Here is a 17061-nt window from a genome sequence, read left to right as displayed (position 1 = left end):
TTCAAGGCAATATATTTATTTTTTTATAAATGCAGAACATTTCCTATAAAAGTTCAAAGTTATGACATTCATTTAGCGTAACTTGCATAAGCTAAAATTTATTTACAAAATATATGGGATGATCCTAGAATAGATCAAACCATATGAAATTTTGATAAGAGTTTATCACAGAATATTACCAACAAAACCTTACTATATCACATCTTTTACTATACAGTACATCAGAGCCATATTTTTGAGCTCTTAACACATTTTATTTTAGTTCAGGTTTCAAGGAATAACAACCTATACAACTACATAATCTGTAAGCACTTACAGTACACTCAAGGTCATGGCACATTGAACTTCCATCAACACTATTAATAAAACTTGATAAATAGCCATTTAGAAGATAGGTATAATATAATGATTTCTTGATGATTCATAAGCTACCATACAGAATAATTCTGTACTGCATTATATTAAATATTCAAGCACTTTGAATTTATGGTGAATTACTGTAACAGCTCAAGTGACAGGTGCAACTGGTTTTAAAACAATAAAAGATGAGTTACACTGAAAACAAACAATATATATTGCATCACAAAAGAAAATTGTCAATGTAAATGTGTATTGAAAATGTGTGGTTTAAATTTTCTAATTACAGGACAACCACACAAATTGGTAATAAAAATTACCCAACTTTTTCTAATTAAAATTTTGAATTACCATGCCTTTTTTTTATTTAATTTAAAAAAAGAATTAACCCACTTTTGCTATTTCTGAATGAAATAAAGAAGATCACACACACTTATTTCCATACAGTATGCAAATTATAGTATTGAGTGATGACCCTAACATAAAATGATATGCCCACAGCAGAGTTAAATTCTGGGAAGTATCTTAGAAATTGATGTATGTATATGATTAGTACCTTTTAAGATACAATATTTAAAAATGTCAAAATTACCTAATCAAAGTTATAAAATATTTTTAATTTTAAATAAGACTACTGTATTGAAAGTACCATTCTTGAGTCGAAGGTATTATAAGGTTTGCTAAGAGAGAATAAGAAAGATTTAATGCAGTTTTTTGGACAAATGCCATTGCAGTTTTGCACTGTTTGTCATGGAAAAATTCCGAAAATAATAAATAAAAATATGACAATAAAAAATTGTGCCTGATGATGGGAACAGATGTCAGTTCCCGAAACGTCGCAACTGTTCTCATTGGAAATCTTCTGTGTTCGTCAGTGCTATCATCATTGTGTTGTCCAGGTTTGTTGTCTGCCTGCATTTAATCTGTCTCATCATTGTTACCCCACTGTGTTAGTCTGTGTTGTTATATTTTTTTTTCCATGACAAAGTTCCTTCAATGGAATTCTTGTGCTGTATGATATTTATATGTTGAACATTTTTTGTCCGTGTTGCGTTGATCCGATTCAGTCTTGTTTTCTGTGAATATTTTATCATATTTTTATTTATTTTTTTATTTTTGGAATTTTCCCATGACAAACAGTGCAAAACTGCAATGGTGTATGTCCAAAAAACTGCGCTAAATCATAATTCCCCATTCCATTAATCATTTAAAGAACAAATAAGAAAGATCTTGAAACACACTGAGTAGATATGGGGAGAGAGGGGGGGGGGGGGTGATTTTTCCTGGGTCTTAGCACCAAGAAGAGTACCTACCCGGTTGGGTTTTGGATTTTTTTTTTTTTTTAATTGTGGTGTTTGAAAAGTTGCACATTAAGTAATAAGGAGGGGACCTGACAAAATTATTTGCCCCCTCTGGCCCTCTTAGTTTGCATGAAATTTATACACATAGGCATTGACAACCACTAATGTTTTCAAAGCCAATAGCATTACCAACTGCTGTAAATTTATTAATGAAATGAAACAAAACATACTGCTTCATACTTGCTTCAATCTCATCAACCATTCGAAAAATGGTAAAGAAACTTGGTGAAAACACCACCACATGTAAGTTTCTAAAACAACTGTACAAATATAACATTTATAACATAACGACAGCAACATTTAACACAAAGAACTGCTCATAATCATCCCACTCCAATGTCAAAAGTATTACCAAGGAAAAATTATACATTTAATAATGAATGTAACAGCTAACAAATGTAACAGTCTTTCTCACACAGTGCATCCAAATTCATTTGGCATGACAATTCGAGCTTTAATTAAGCTAACCATGATTATAGAAATACACAATTTTCTGAACTTAACTTGTCACTCCTGTATAAAACAATGGCAAGACAGTGGAATGCTATAAAAAATTTTAAATCACTGCAACAACTAGACAATTCTAGATGCAAATTACAGTGCTAACTGCAAAATTCAAATACACAATCAGAGAAAACAATATAATTTCTGAAAAGAATGGTAACTTTATGTACTTAAATCTCATTACATATGTTCAATACACAAATAATGCAACTGATTTTTCTTATCTGTACATTAATAGGTACAATATTAATGGTTTAAATATGTACTAACAAGTTATAATTATTCTTTTATTTGTCTTCATTTAAAATTAACTATTATAAAACATGGAATTTGAGCAAATAAGAAAATACGGGCTAGATTGCACCCCAAATATGAGTGATTTAGAATGCTTCAGACAGCAGTGGTGAGAATACATCTCATCTGATTGGAGCGATTCTAGAATTAGTTGTGTGTGAAAACAAAAGAAAAACAAATTCCTATACTCAAAAAAATTACAATCACATACGGGGACATTCTATTTAAAGAAGTTGAAAATGCCATGCAGCAGTGGAATTCGAGCATAGCAATTGCATCATTAATGCACGTTTCACGTGATGAGACTAAAGCTACGGCCACCCAGAGCGCTATGCTCGCTATGTTCGCTACGCAAGTAAAATATAGTCAGCTGCATCTCAGGTGTCAGCGGCCACACAAAGCTGTGTTGGCGACATCACCAGGTGTTTGGTCCTCGGCTATTTTTCTAAAACGTCGCCAACTTGTGCAGATAAAAAAAAACATGTTTTCACGCAGAATCTTGCTGTACTACTGTATTTGCTTTTAATGTGTATGTCGATGGAAAAATTTATTGAAAAAGTATGAAAAAATCCATGCTTATGGAATAAATCGATAGAAGACTAGAAAGCAGGATATGCCTGGGATTTGATTTCAAGGGAACGCTATCAAACTGAGTTGCATTTATTCTGAAATAATCCATAAATTTGGCTTAGTTCTCACACAACTGCTTCATCAAATGATGAAATTCTCAAAGGTTTTTTTTTTATCAACTTCATGAAGCCATTTATTTTTACATTTACATATACTATGAGAGCAAGCAGAATATTATCATCATCGAACTCATCTCTTGAATCCCACAATATGTGTGTGGCTGACATCGCAAACTAGACTATCCTGTGTGTCCACCTGGCACAACGAACATAGCATAACTATCTGTGTGGCCTCGAATTAATCACATAACATTACGCAGAGATAACTATGTTTTCTAATATGTATTTCTAGTTTGATATGCAACTGACAAAACACCCTAATGCCCAGCGTACGAACATGAAGCCTGCTTTCTATCATTTGATAAAATATGACATAGCTAAATAAAATTTGGAATAGCTACAAAATCTCTGAAGTCAAAATTGAAATGTTCTCAGGATGTTTAAAAAAAACCATGTCTAAAACCAACTCTTTACTATGAGAGTATTTATTCTGCATTAGTTAATACTTTAAAATTATTAGTTTTGTCATAGTGATTTTGTTGCGTTAAAAACTGAAAAATCACTAAAAATTCACATGCAAGGTTTTGCTTTTTTTACAACAATAAATATAGCAAAAAAGAAAGTATTTGTACTACGTTTTGATGTTTAAAAGACTAAAATTATTAATCAGTAAAATTTTTTACAAAAATCTATCCCGAATCCTCTTGCATAAAAAAATGTGAATCTTATTCAAAAGAGCATAACTGCCATTATAATGCAGCAGTATCGACTTTATCCTTAATTTATCAATCAATTTAAAACACAAATTACATTATACTTGCTGATCTATGAGAAAGTTTAAGAAAATCAAATGCATTTACTTATGAAAGTAAACCACTAGCTTCCTCGTAGTGTTGTTATAGTAAGTGCTTGGATGATTGTGTATGGTACATTTCATTCGCAATAAAAAGCAAGCAAACATCAGCTAAGCAAAAAACATTACATAAAATTATCAACTCAAAATTAAATCTTTGGTTTATCAGCACAGGCAATCATATGTATATACACCAATCACAAGTCACTAACACTTTTGCGAAACTTAAATTTACAACAAGCCTCAATACTATACTGAAAGAAAAAAAAATTAACTATTGTAACTACATCGTAATTATGTAAAATGTTGTAAATTACATTCTTATTTACGGACCTAGGAAAATTTTCTATTAAAAATATTGTGTCTCAGTGACTGTAAACTATGCACAGTCAATACAACAAAACTTTAATGTTCAATCAATTATCAGTTTATATCAGGATTTTTTGTGCAAGAAAGTTACTGTGCTGCATTCTCTTTACCTATTACAGGCTTAAAATAATGTTTCATTGCTTTCAATTACTCACTGCTTAAATTTTTTTTTTTTTTTGGAATTCTTTGCATGTCACAACCAGTTAATTTTTAAACTGAAAGCAACATCGATATCAAAGTTGAAGTTATACGTACAGCGGCATTTCTACGCTTAACGGTCGAAAAAAAGCAACAGCCACGAAGCACCTGAAAGCGGACTCTCTGCTTCACGCTATCGGTGGGTCGTCGTCATCGTCGTGTCCTATCTGCATCTCGTCGTAGTGACGGGCCCGCAGCTGCCTGATGCGCTGGGGCCACCGGTACCGCCTCGCCAAGAACACCACCGACACCAGACACGCTATCACCACCAAGGGGATCAGAACTCCCGCCGCCACACTCGAACCTGTTCGGGAAGGGGGGAATAAAGATTGATGAATGGAACTCTTCTGCACAAGTTAATCCCTTATGTTTTAGCCACCATGAAGAACTAAACATAAAGATACTGCAAAATATAAAAACTTTGCTATTTGACAGACGTGGAGTTTATTTTACCATGACTTGTGACTACACTGGCCGGAAACCCACATTCCTTTCACTGTTCAGACTAAAAATGGTGGGTGGCCATACCTAGTCGAAAAAAAAAAAATTTTTTTTAACAATGGTGGGTGGCCCTACCTGACCAAGGAAATGTCCCATTGCCTGCCAATCTGGGCACACATGTAATGTGCAGAGCTTCAGAAAAAAAACCACGTTGATTTAAAAACTGCTCAAGATATTCAAGTGTGTCTGTTTACGAAAAACATTTAAGAATATGCTGAGGGTGGATGAGTAGACATGTTTCCAGAATTGGTTTTTAAACTGAATTTTTAGGAGACACACATTCAAACTTTTATCCCCCTATTTAACATCTTTAAGGGATGAATTCTCAAAAATCCTTCCTCATTAACTTGAACACGTGTTACGGAACTTTTACCTGACCAAGCACTAAAACACCATCTAAAAAAAATGCTTCAGTCTAGGTGGTGGCAGACTGGAGCATGACATTTTCCCCTTAAATTACTGGGGGGATTTCCATGACTTTTCCAGAACTTAAAGTAATTTCTCTGACCAATTCATACTTCCCTGATTTTCCCTGACATTCCAGAAGGTGGATACCCCTGCAATTGCATGCACTGGAAGAAAAAAAAATTAGTATATGAATTTTTTTTTTTTTTTTACTTGGTTTTAACAACTTAACAGTAAGGTGTTTAGAGATGGGATAAACTCCACACAGTTCGATAAACTGGGGTACAAGTTTGCTATGTCCTACAGAAATAAACCCTCCCAGCATTTGCTTGGAGTAATTTTGAGAAACTATGGAAAGCTGCAGTCTGTACAGTTGGACTACAGTTAGGGCCCCAGGTCCTCTGGACTCGAGCCCAGTATCTTAACGCTACTCCACCTCACTCCATGAATGAGCTATAGTAGTTCTTATTGATTTTTCTCGAGGAAAAAATTAAACTGGAGAATATGTAGAACTTACTTTTAGGTTCAGTGCAAAATTTACACATGCTAATACACCAAAATAAAACAGCAGGTAGGCCTAACAAAACACACAGAACAAAAAAATTATTAGTTGTATTGTTTCAAGTGCAAAGAAAGGTTTGCAACCTAATAATATAGTCTATATCATAGAGTTGTTAATAACTTATAAATGTATGGTAATATATACTGCAAAAGCAGGATTTTTGCCAACAAGAACATAACAATATTACAAATTCATATAATTAATGTTACACAGAGTGGGGCAAAAGGTGTGTATCAGTTTTGAAGGGCTATTAAAAACATGGAGCAACTTACAGAGATAGGTTTATTTTATTGGAATCAGTATACTTCCCCATTGGTATTAATCCAGTTCTGAAGATCACATCTGGAAGACAGTGGCCATCAACAATGATGCATTGATGAAGGCAAGTTCGGAACTCTTTGACAGCTTTTCAGCACATTTCAAGGGGTATGGTAATTTTCTCCCAAATTAGCATTATCAGTTCTTCCAAGATGTGAGGAAGATGTTCAAAAAACTTTTCCTTGAGTAACCCCACAGGAAGGAGTACAAAATATTTTAAATCCAGGGCCCATGCTGACCAGATTTGAACGTTTGTGACTTCTTCCTGTGGAGTTACTGCAAGTAAAAGGTTTTTGAACATCATCCTCACACCTTAAAAGAACTGAAGATGCCAATTCGGGAGGAAATCACTATACCCCTCAAAATGTGCCAAAAAGCGGTCAAAGAGTTCCAATATCGCCGTCATCAATTCATCGCTGCTGAAGGCCACCATCTTCCTGATGTGAACTTCAGAAGTTAGATTTAAAAAATGGGGACATATATACTGATTCCAATAAAATAAATATCTCTGTAAGTTGTACCATATTATTTTAATAGCCCTTCAAAACCGACACACACCTTTTGCCCCATCCTGTAGAACTATTTCTCAATTCAAACACAGAACTGAGATTTTATTGTATTTATGTTACTTTCCAATTATGTGATTAGTTACATGCCGGTGTTCATTTTCAGGAACTGTGAGAAATGGTGGTTGTGAATATTAAATACTTATTTCAACCACTAAATTTGAATTTAACCAAGGTATTGTTAAAAGGAATAAGATCGTTGAAGGATAAATTATTGTTAAAAGGAATAAGTTCGTTGAAGGATAAATTATTGTTAAATGTAATAATTTCTTCGAAGGATACATTACTGTTAAATGGGATACGTTAAAGCTCTGTACACACCTAGCAGGTAGATGAATTTTTTTAAGGGTATTACCACAAGTAATTGTAATACTTTACCTGAATTAGTGCTGCCATGTTCGTCATTCGGTGGTAAGACGCGTGGTGAAGCAGTGACACCATTAGGAGGTGGTGTCGTAACAGCAGAATCAGGTGTACACACACCTATGCCATTTCTGTTCTGCCCAGCTACACATTTACATCTTCCTATTTCGTTTGACTCTGGTGTGCACGTTTCATTTCTTGGACAATCAGAAGAAATACTTCTCATATCACAGATCTTGTCGATATCTTCAAATAACAACAAACATCTTGACAATCAAATATCAAACCAAGTTTAACCATAATGTCACAATCACTTCAAACTATTGTTTAAGGATTTTAACTTCCACAACTAAATAAATTCTCACACCAAACTCTAATACTAAGTAAAGTCAATTAACTTCATAAATTTGACACTTACCTTTACCCATAACAATCATCCCAAAAACCAAATAGAGAACATATTTTACGCAGTTATAACCCATCGTAAAAGTATTTAAAAAAAGATTATAACATAATCAAGAACAAAATTATAATGTGATCAGTAAATTTTCCCCAACACCCTTATCAACATCTATATCTTTCCTAGAACAACACATTTAACAACAAATAAGCAATGACCAGCAATGAATAAGTTCAATCAAAACAACAGTGCAGGCAACCTTAAAAATTAAACATTTTATTACCTAGTACATTTGTTCCTTTCAACACAAAGTGTAGGTGCAGTTAAGTAAAAAATTTGCTTCTAAAATCTTTAGATATCAATAGAACTCAAATTAATAGTTTTAGTTTTGCAAATTCATAGCCAAAATAATTTCCAGATTTCAAAAGACTGTTTTTGATATGATTTAATTGATCCAAATGTTGAATCTGGTCAAAGCTTGATAGCAAGCGACATAACCAATTTCCTTTAACTAATCTCCTGAAGTGCACCACATTACGTGTCAATATATGGTCATATTTCATGCCATTCCCATTCCAGCGAGTTCTTCCAAATATTGTAAAAGGGTTCAATATGAAAAACTGGTAATAAATGTGCGAGACAAGTGATGTCAACTAACCTACATTTTTAAATGCGTGAAGCTAGTTTCAATAGTGGCATTGCCGTCAGCCGCGGTCTCGTGTTCGATGTCGGGCGCAAGTCCTAGCGGGGTAACTGGCTTTTTTAGAGATTTCTGTTCCTTGGTGGGGGGGGGGGGGGGCTCCAGGTTAGCTCGGTGTCTAACCGTGTGATGGTCGTGGGTTCGTTGCCCCAGCGTGGCCCGCTAGAACCGTCGGCGGTGATGGAATTTGGTTCCTGATTAGGTTGGGTTGTTTATGTTAATTTACATACACTGTTCTGGTTGTTTTACGGGTCGCACAGCGCGCATGGGAGGTGCGGGCTGGACGTTTTATTGTTCACGAGTTACACTGGTTCATTACATTGGGCGCGAGATCTACTCGGTGGTACATGACTGTCAGTGAGGCGTCGGAACACGTAGAAGTTTTGGTTACACTATTACATGATTACACTTGAAAAAACTGCACACTGTGGTGCTCTTACGTACACGATTACACTCCACACGTTATCTAAGAGGGACACCTGCGTGCCTCTACGTGTGTTTACTTATTAAGCCCTTACGCCAGTTGAGGGTGGGGGGGGGAAGCTTGATTGTTTGTCAGCCAATCCCGTAAATCGTCTCTACGTTACGGGCCGGGCCACTTGCGTGGGCCGCGGTCCGTAGGCTAAATTAAGTTCACAAGCGAAGTGTCGTTGTGGCCAGTGCCGGTGCACACGGCTTTTAGTTAAAGTTCTGCGGTGGCGGGAGTCGGCCGGTGCCGTACGTTGAACTGCCCCGTGTAGCCACTGGTGCGGGGAGTTTTATTAATGAGCGGCTGGGTTAGTCCCTACACCGGAAAAGGACCAGGGACACACGGGGAGTTTAATTGTAAGAGAAAAGGTTGATGTTTTAAATGACTATATTTACCAGTAGTACTCGGTCGGTGAACAAAGGGTGATGACTCCCCGTGGAACGCACGTCCGCCCCCGGCCCGCGATCTACTCTCAACTGGCGTGTGACCCTGGCGCGAGGGAAGGGCTCGGCCGTTCTCTCACGCCAAAGTTTCCCAAGTTCCGTTATTCGGAAATTACTATGTTTACAAAAGGCTGAATGCCGCTTAAAATTCCTAATATTATTACTAATGACATGTTCTGACAAAATACTCTCTTAAATAATTGCAATTTAGTGTTTCACGTAATAAAGTTTGGATTTGTAACATCACACCAGAGACTGTCTGTCTCTTGTTAACCGCTCTGGGGCTAATCAATAATGTAAGCACCCGGTTGCACACTGATGTTAATTAGTTGCTGTATTTAAGTTAGGCTGAAGGCCGCAAGAAGGGCACTAACACACGTATTGTTTACTTAATACGTGTGAGTGACCCGGGCACTCCTACGTCGCACTCTATTAGTTAGGGGCTTTTGTTTGTTTCTGATTAATTAATATTTTGTGGGGAATTTTTTTAGGCATGGGGAGTGCGTTGCATGTGTAATTAAAATGGTTCGCTATTCTCTACCTTGGGCTGCGGTCCGCTCATTTGACTCAGGTGGGCCATGGCTAGGGGTGCTTTCCGTTAGCGGGAGCCGAGTACTGGCGGGTGCGGGTCGGGCTTTGGGGTGGCCTTCGGCCGTACGATGTCAGCATCTAGTGGTGTGGAGTGTAAAATAGCTTGAAATCAATGCAGTAAATTGGTACGAGACACCAGTTCTAATTAGCTAGTTTCCCATATTGTCTTCCATCACTCTGTTTTCCTTCTCTTTTTAAATAAAGTTTTGGAAATCTCCCTCCTACTTCAAGGTTTCCCTCTCTTTCTTTCATTCCCCAAATTTTCCCACAATCTCACCCCACTCAACATATGTACATCCTCATCAGCCTATCTGCAACCACCTTAGATCTTTCAAATCTTCCCACCACATTTACCTCATTATCCCTGATAGGTTTATTACATACTCCCATATACCTTATTTCCTAGTCTCCTCTACTTTCCCTTCATCCATTTAGATGATATCCAGTTTCCTCTCACAACCATCAACATGTATGGATCCCATACTGCAGCAGAATACTCCAGGATGGGATGCACCATGGTGGTGTAACCCTTCTCCTCCAGCACATTGTTTCTTCCCCTAAGTATCCTTCCCAATATACCTCAACCCTGCTTGCTCGTCTTTAACCCTTTATCCACGTACTCTTCGATTCCAGATTTCCTTGAATAACTATTCAAAGGTAGTTGTATTATTTTTATTCTTCTATTTATTATTCTCCCAAATTTGGTAGAATCTCTTATTCACTATAATTTTCTTTGTAAATCTAACTACCCTTGTCTTGACAAAATTTATCTGTTTCCACCAGTTCTTCCAACTGTTCCAATCCACTTGAAAGTCTCATTCACAAAACAGTCGTCTGCATAGAAGCATTAAGCTTTATCCTATTGATCAGTTTTAGTAGGTAATGGTCCCCGAACACTTACCTGAGACAACTCTGACATAAATCTACTGACGTCCCTCGGCTTTAGGTCCCTGTTTCCCCGTTTGCGTAATTGCCCTGTCTTGCCCGTGCAGCTCTCGTCGGTGAGGTGTGGGTCCAGGCCAACGTGACCGTGACTGGGAAATACGGGATGTGGAGGGAATTTTAGGTGAGGAGGAAGAATGGTAGGCAGTTCCAAGGATAACTCGGTGTTGAATGTTCCACGAGCCCCTTTTACTGTCGCTTAGAGAGCCTGCCGCAGCCTGGCGGATCCATCGCGGAACGAGCGCCCTCCCCGCTACGACCCGGACTCCCAGAAGAAAGTCTCGTCCGTTAACACGTCCCGACACAAACTGGGAAGTTATTCCCGTAACAATGGCCCCGATTAAGATTGCTCCGTAATGATGCGCAACGCGTGCGCGTTCCGTCACGTAAAAGTCTCGTACCGACTGCGAGGTTCGGCGGTCCGTAACCGTGCGTACACGGCCTATGACGGTCGTCTGGTGACGTCCCGGGAAACACATAAAACTCAACAGGGTGAGCGATTCAACGGATGCAGCTCTGCTGCCGTGACAACCCGTGAAGTTACACTGTCGTCGGACCACGGACTCAAAAGACGCGCCTCACGAGCAGCGCGGAGCGGCGTGCACGTCTGTCCTCGACTGCGCCCTGAACACCACTGCCCTTCCCCGCCCGCCAGCGGGCAGAGGCCCGCTGGCCACGGAGGAGGGGAGGAGAAATCGGCCGGCGTGGGAGAGGCCCACCCCGCGACGTGCCAGACTGCGATTACATTACTAGCACGGCGAAACACTTGAGAAAAATCACAGAATTATGTACACAACTTAGCGAGACATTAATCAAAAAGCGAATTTACACATCAGTTGATTAGTTACGATTGCAAAATATACACAATTATCGAGGCTCGAGACCATTTAAAAATATATATAAAACACAGAATTATTTATCACACAAAAGAAGCTCACTGGCATGCTAGGGCGCACGCGGGTGCGTCCCTGACCGTCGCACTTCACAGGTGGTGCACTGGGGGGACAAAACTCCCTCAGGCCCACGTCGGTGGCCAGGTACGGCCTCTGCATCTGGGAGGGTACGATGACTGTCGTCACTACTTTCCTCCAACAGCTCTTTTTTATTCGTACCATCTGTTTTCTGTAACATATACCATCTCATGTTTATATTGCAGTACCATATATGGCTTATGGCACGTGCTAATGCCAAATCTCTAACATTTTAGGAGCATTCCATATCAAATCTACCAATAAAATATTTTAAACCTTGAGGTTTTCAACTAGAGTTTTATATTTACTTATATCAGACTGCCTAACACAAATACTGCCATTGTTCATGCTTTCCAGACAAGTTAATCCTATTTCTGAGAAATTATTTGCCAAATTTGAAAAAGTTGTACTATTTTTCCGTTGATTCAGCTGCACAGTACAATAATTGTGAGAAATTTCTGAACCTTTTTTTTATCACAAAGAGGACTTTGATGGACTTGAGGATGAGTGAAACTTTTACGCTACATCCCATGGGAAGGGAGTTTGTGATGTAGTTGGCAGTATTGTAAAAAAGTTTGCTGCCATAGCCAGCCTCCAAAATCCATTAGAAAACCAAATTCTAACACCTTTTCAGCTTTTTATGTGGGGTGTGAAAAATGTTTTCATCCATTACATTTTTTTATGTAACCAATGAAGAGTATATTAAATGAAGAAGAAATTCTAAAACCAAGGTTTGAAAAGGCTGTGGAAGTCCCTAGGACACAGATATTACATGCCTTTATTCAGTGGCCTAACCGTGATTTGTGTATGGGGGGGGGGGGGGTTAAGAAGAATGGTTCCCCCCCCCCTTAAAAACGGGTGGTCTTTGGATCTTAAGGTGTAAAATATTGAAATTTTAGCAGTTTTCGTTAACAGCTTGACATCGTCCAGGGCTGCGCACATCTGAGCCCGATGTGCCACCACCTCCCTCCCCGCCTGTTAATCCTCCCGGCTGACGAGTTTTTAAATAGCGCGCCGCCGCAAGAGGGCGCTGTAGAATCAGTGCTTCACTCCCAAGAAATAATAATACTGTGCAAGTCTTTTGTTTTGTTCCCCAAGTGCCATATGTTTTTATATCCAAATTGATTGTAATTTGTATGTATTTCGTTCACTAACTACGTCCGCGGCACGACGGGAAACAGGGTAACTGTTCAGGGCGCTTGGTGCCAAACACCCCCCCCCCCTTTCCCACTACCTCGGCGGCCATTGCTCGCGCAGTCGCTTCCCGTCGCTACCTGAAGACAGACGCTCCGTTCCGGCTCTCCGGGGACTTCGCCTTTGTGTGCCTATCGAGGTGGTTGAACCACAGCTGTGCCTGGCATGCCGCGAGGCGTTTTCATAGAGCGGTTGTGTTTGCGTCCTTCGAGTGTTGTCTGTCGGCGTGTGCGGCGCCCTGAGATCCCACTGCGTGGTTTTTATAAACAGCGTGCCTGACGCTGAGAGCGGGCCAGGTCAGTAGTTAGGGTAATTGCTGAAGGGGGAAACGAGTCACGCCGCCACACGGGCTACGTCACGCCTGAGACAGAGTCTTCTCGCCGGGTCCGTGCCCCCTAGACACGGTGGCGCCCACTAAACGTACGATTTAATTACTACTAAATCCCCAGACCATGTCAAACTTTAAATATTGTAATAGCAAAAATATTATTAATTTTTTAATAAAAAAATGTATCAGTGATGAAGTAATAAATAAATTAAAAATATTTTAATCAATCCAAGTGCCTTGTCCATGTCCACTCAAAATCATAAATCATGCTTGAAGCTCGACAATACAAAAAAAAAAGGAATAAAAAGGGTTGGGTTTCGGCAGAACTGGCCTATTCCTGGAAACAATTAGCTTCAGCTTGAATAGTTACATGACACCATATCGTCGTCTTAATTCTGTCCACACACAGCGATCCTTACACTTTTGGAAGCCCAGTCAACACCTACTTATAATTACCACGCTGGTTAAATACAGTAGGTGTAGGATATTTGAAAGCTTGGGACCCATCACGGCGTCACAACCTTATAGCTTCTGCTCACGACAAGGGTAGGGGAAGGGAAGGAGAAACTGTAGGGATCGCTTACTCTTCCCTTCCAGTGCAGTGGCCAGTGAGAGCAGTAAGACACCCAGGATTTTGGCTAACCTGCTTTCAGATAAGGAAAAAAAAATTGGTGCTAAGGGGGGGGGGGAGGGTTTGATCCCCTAAAACCCCCCTGGCTACGCCCCTGCCTTCATTCCTCTAGATCTAAATAGGGTCAAAACCAAAATTTACTAATTTTCTTACAATTCAGAAACACTTAAGGTACAGATCAGTTCTAGTGATGAAGACATTCCACTTGAAGAAATTGTGGATTTTGTATCTTGTGTTTACGATAAAGTGTGGTGGTTGGCACAAGTTGACTCAAAAGTTGAAGAAAAATAAGTTTTTGTTTCCTTTCTTCACCCAAAAGGACCATCGCCATCATTCACATATCCTAGGAGAGCAGAAACCTTAGCACTGCCAATAAACTATATTTTGTGCAAATTACATCCAATCACAGCAACAGGTAGAACCTGCCAATTTCCAGCCAATGAGGTGGCCGAAGCAGCACAAGTCTTGGCCAAGAAGAGAACTCAATTTACTTATTTGAAGTGCTAAAATAAGAAAAAACCATTACATGAGAGTACAGTAATTTGAAATTTTTGTTCAAATAAAATGGGTAAAATAAATTAAATTAAAGTATAAATAAAATCAGGTGTTGCATAAAAATTAATTTTTATTTAGGCTCACAAGTAACGAATTAATAGAATTTCCATATGCATTCATTACATAAAAAAATCATTTCAATATTGTTACGATTTACCGCGAGTTCGTAAAAGATAGCCCAATTAAAGATTTTTATCACACACAGTTTTATTTATTTCCACTACTTATGCCACTTACAATTAATCTTCTAAGATGGCAAATAATTAACTACGCTTAAAGAAATGTCTATTCCCAAGTCACTCGTTTTCACACTCCACACGTCTTGCTGGGCCGCACCTCTGGCGCAACTCTCACCGCAGCACCCCTCGTGGCCCTCCGTCGCAGGACTCCGTCGCCGCACTCCGCTGCCGCCGCCACACTTCCCCTTCACCGAGATCCCGCTCGACGCCTCGCTCGGAACTTCGCCGCACCCGCGACACTATCACCCGGAACTGAACTCTTCGTCCTGGAACCTTCGTCCAGGGACTTCGCCACTCTATCGCCCGGAAACTCCGCCGCGGGAAAACTCCCGACTTCACTCTGAACTCTCTGCTCAGACTGACTGACTCACTCCTGACATCATCGGACCTATATATAGGCCCCAGCGAAATTCCAGAACTCACGAGAGCGGCCGAGGCCTGTCGCGTCATCGCGAGCCGTCCCGATGGCAGAAATCTCTCGAAAACACGTGTCGGCGGCTCGCGCAGCTCCCAGCTGTCCGGTGTCAGTTACATGTCAAAGGCAGGGCGCCGCGCGGGGAGTGACGGGAAAGAGGGGGGAAAGCGACAATCCTTGTTATCTTCCAGGCGCGCGCGGCACATATCATATTGTGGCAGTCGCCAGCCAGCTCTGCACCTGCACGTGTCCCGGCCAATATCACGTTCGTAACATTGCCCCCTCCTTAAACCTGTTCGTCCTGAACAGGTAACACAACGCTGTTGTGAGCCATGCAGTGAAGCCATCCTACGCAGCGGGCAGGTGTACTGAATATGGCCCACTTCCTGACAGATGTAACATCGCGGCCATCCTTCGACTTTTCGGGTCCGTATGCCAGCTTTGCGGTGACTATGGGTCTCACTCTTCCGCACCTGCTGCTGTGGCGCTTCCCTTTCCACCAAGCAACCCCACTGAACATGCTCCCATTCCGGGCACCTCCCTTGAGAATACTCTTGTCGGCATGCAGAAGCAGAACACCGTAGGTGACTTCCCGTTCCTTTAACCAGTGAGTTAGCACCCTCCTTAATCCCGCTATCATATCCTTCTTCCTTCGGTTTCTTCACACGATTCGGGCAGTCATGTTGGACATGCCCTCTTTCTCGACACGCGTAACATCGTGGGCGACCTCTTCTCCGTCGGACCGGTAGATTCTTCTCCTGATCGATCGTTGTCTCACAGCGATGTACTTCTCCCTTGGGTTTCCTACCACGATTCGGACACTCGCGCCAGATGTGTCCTAGTTCTTTGCAGACGAAGCACCGCTGTCTTCCCCTTGTTTTCTGGAACTGAGATCTATTCAACAGCTTCTTCAGTGTTCCAAGTATAATCTCCTCGTTAGTATCTGAGCGGCTATTCGTTTGGTGGTAAGCTTCTATCACGACCTGTCTCGCTCTGATACTCATGTTTCTTGAGGTAATGCATAGGCAGCTTCGATTTCCAGGGCGTGAACAAGAGCATTGCGAATGTTTTTGTGGCGGGCCAACTGAAGAGTTTGCTGAACCTCCACATCTCTTAGCCCGTCTATAAAAGCATTGGTTGCCAGCTGTTGTCGAAATTCTGTTGGTGCATCTGGATAAGCGAGGTACACAAGAAGCTCAATGTCAGCCTCAAATTCCTGGAATGTTCTGAGGGCCTCTGCTGACGTGTCTTCAGGGCTGTTCTGTATACCTCGCCCATGTGTCGGTCTCCATACCTTAGCTCGAGGCTTCCACCAGTACCGCATAGTTCTTCTGCTCTGGTACTGGTATGGTCTGAAGCAGCTTGAGTGGAGGTCCTCGCAGGGCCAGGACAAGTGCTGTAGCCTTCTCCTCCTCGCCCCAGCCATTTACCTCAGAAGCTGCCTCAAACTGTCTTCTGTAGACAGCCCACGAGGTTTGACCATCGAAGGTGGGTGGCTTTAACTTTGAATGGCCGTTGACAGCACTCTCTAGCTTGATGTCCCCCGAGGAACTCCTCTTATTCGAAGCAACTGTAGCCTCCTTAATCAGTCGGCGACACTCTTCGGTTACAGCTGCTACTCGCTGTTCGGTGGTCTGCTCGAGCTGAGCTAATTGTTGGGCCACTAGTTCTTCATGTTCGGCTAAATTCTGCTTCAGACATTGCACCTCGCCTTCAAATTGGGTGCTGGTTTCGTCAATCTTCTTCTTCATTTCTTCTTGAGCAGCTATTATTTCTTCTTGCCCCCTCTTCATCTCTTCTTGAGCTGCCACCAGTTCAGCACGCATATCCTCCTGACCCCTTT

The 17061-nt window shown here is 40.7% G+C and overlaps 1 long non-coding RNA gene across 1 annotated transcript; it reads right to left on the bottom strand.

Moving 5' to 3' along the window:
* Window positions 1-7995, bottom strand: LOC134528240 (uncharacterized). Its single transcript, XR_010074371.1, has 3 exons — window positions 7759-7995; window positions 7356-7586; window positions 1-4929 (listed from the first exon to the last, which is right to left on the bottom strand). It is a non-coding gene; the product is annotated as an uncharacterized LOC134528240 (long non-coding RNA).
* Between the last annotated feature and the right edge of the window lie 9066 nt (window positions 7996-17061).

Source organism: Bacillus rossius, chromosome 1 (assembly GCF_032445375.1).
Source record: "Bacillus rossius redtenbacheri isolate Brsri chromosome 1, Brsri_v3, whole genome shotgun sequence".
In the NCBI taxonomy this organism is placed as follows: domain Eukaryota; kingdom Metazoa; phylum Arthropoda; class Insecta; order Phasmatodea; family Bacillidae; genus Bacillus; species Bacillus rossius.
The sequence above is the reverse complement of the archived record's forward strand: the minus strand, read 5'-3'. Positions and strand labels throughout refer to the sequence as shown.